This window comes from Chiloscyllium plagiosum, unplaced genomic scaffold, assembly GCF_037043375.1.
Source record: "Chiloscyllium plagiosum isolate Xiang-an unplaced genomic scaffold, Cpla_swu_hap1 HiC_scaffold_49, whole genome shotgun sequence".
Lineage (NCBI taxonomy): Eukaryota > Metazoa > Chordata > Chondrichthyes > Orectolobiformes > Hemiscylliidae > Chiloscyllium > Chiloscyllium plagiosum.
The window spans coordinates 21391341-21393530 of record NW_028270187.1 but is presented as its reverse complement, the minus strand read 5'-3'; the positions used below and the strand labels follow the sequence as shown (position 1 = coordinate 21393530).

General features: G+C 45.4%; 1 non-coding gene across 1 annotated transcript; it reads right to left on the bottom strand.

Moving 5' to 3' along the window:
- Nucleotides 1–647: 647 nt before the first annotated feature.
- On the bottom strand, nt 648–729 carry trnal-cag (transfer RNA leucine (anticodon CAG)). The gene has a single exon. It is a non-coding gene; the product is annotated as a tRNA-Leu (tRNA).
- Nucleotides 730–2190: the final 1461 nt, after the last annotated feature.

Here is a 2190-nt window from a genome sequence, read left to right as displayed (position 1 = left end):
ACTCACGCATTTTCAGACACAGAGATGCACGAATGCTAAATGTGATACAGTCCGAGGGCATGAGTCATAAAGTAATCTCACAACTAACAACGGGGCATTGCCAAACGACTCTTTCAAACATACTGCAGCCTTAGTGCACCACCACTTTCCAGACAATGCTGAAGCGAGAGAAAGAAAGAACATAATAAGAATTGGCCGTAAAAAGTGAATTTCACCAATCACAGTCTCGATTAGATTACCTTTCCCTTCTGATGTTTCCAGGACGGAAATGAAGGAAATGGGAGAAATTCAATAAGGTAGGACATCGAAATTAATTTGGAACGATTTTCCCATTAGCTAGAAACCCAAATAACATCGAGTAGAGTCACCGTAGGACTTCGTTTCACAACAGCGATGAAATAACAGTCTCCATTCGGTTCCAGTAAAGGCTCAACTTGCCTGGGACGGCACAACTGTTTGCGATTTTCCGCGCGGGAGTCGAACACGATCATGACAATAGAGACATTTTGGAATATTTGGCAGTATCCCACACCACAGTTAATTCCCTGGGAAGCAAACCCATTTTACTTTTGTTTTCAACATCAATATACAGTGGACACCGAAACAGCATGTTAACAAGCTGCAGCGTTGGAGTTGATCAGCAGAAATGGTAGTGGTGGGATTCGAACCCACGCCCCTTTCGAGGCTGGAACCTGGATCCAGCGCCTTAGACCGCTCGGCCACACTACCAGACGGCCGCACCGACTCACTTTCTTATATTTCCAATTGTGCTCGTGCATAACAACAGGTGCAAAGTCACATGAAAAGGGTTCCATGATTCCTGTCGGACTCGTACAGCTGCTGGGATGTGCCCGGCTACAATGTCAATTTCGCAGCAGATATTGATAGCCCATCAATCCAGGCAAAAATCAATGGTAAGCTCAGTCTATCTTCTCAGACTCTTTTCAGCTACAAATGTATCTGTGAGTGCGTGAGAATATGGGTTCGCTTATGATTTGGTCAAATAACCATGAGCTGCTTGACATTACTGGAATTTCCATTCTTGCTTTGCTAAATGATTTCACCTATTGCTCGAAACAAGACGACTTTCACGTTTACACGGAACACGAAACACACCATACTACAGGGAAAATGCACAAACCTGAGCAGGCCGTATTCCGCATCATACCGTGCAGCAGAGTTTCAGTCACTGTGTCTGTGTTTTTTTTTCAGAATAGGAGTCCCAAAGAATGTTCTCCAACCTAAAACCGGAGGTAGCATTACAATCCGAGAACGACAGATCACATTGAGAGAATGCTCTGACCTCGGAGCCAGTTCGAGATGCCACTTTCCTTGCCTTTTACCTTAACCGTGCAATTTGCTACTGAGACGTTCACTCCTGGACATGAGCCACATGAATACCAACTGAATTGGAAACCTATGTGGGAATCGAGGAGAAGCGACTCAATAAATTTTGCTAAATTCCATGGTGCTTTTTAGAAATGCAGTTTCTGTTCACCTCAATCTAAAAGCCAGTTTCTGAACATAGTCACAGAAGTCAAAAGGTAATTACCTCACCCCACCCCCCCTCCAGAAGAAGGTGCTAACTGCCCTTGAGTGCTTTTTGTTCTCGATGTGAAGAGCTCTCACGCCTGAGTCACCTTCACGTCTCTGGCTGCTGAGTGAATCACAAAGAAGGAATTTCACCAGAGCTGTAACTGCCTCACTTCTCCACTCGCCCTCCCCGTTTACATTTTCCTGCTCGTCAGTGATTTAAAGAAAACCAAATGGATGCGATGTCATTCTGTAGCCTCTCTGTCGATTCCTCCGTTTCAGTTCCGACGTGGCTTAGATCTCGGGGCGGACCTTAATACTAGCGACGCTATGAATGCGCAAGTCGAAAGGTTCCTCTGAGAGTGCAATATCTTTCATTGCTGTTGCTGATTGAATGAGCCACTAACGTGCGAATTGCTCCAAAACATTATTCGGGATATCTGGTGCCAATTCTCGCACGTCGAATAACGATTGACAGCTTCCAAATGAGGTCTTTCTGAGACGACCTTGGGGTACATTTGACAGACAGACAAGTTCAGGAATTCGTGGTGCGCTGTGACACCAGAGCATCTGCTTCTTTCCTGTTTTTGAACCGAGCCGCCTGCGCAAGGAAGGCAAATGCGGTACTGCTTTTCATGAAAGGATCAGAAGGCGGTA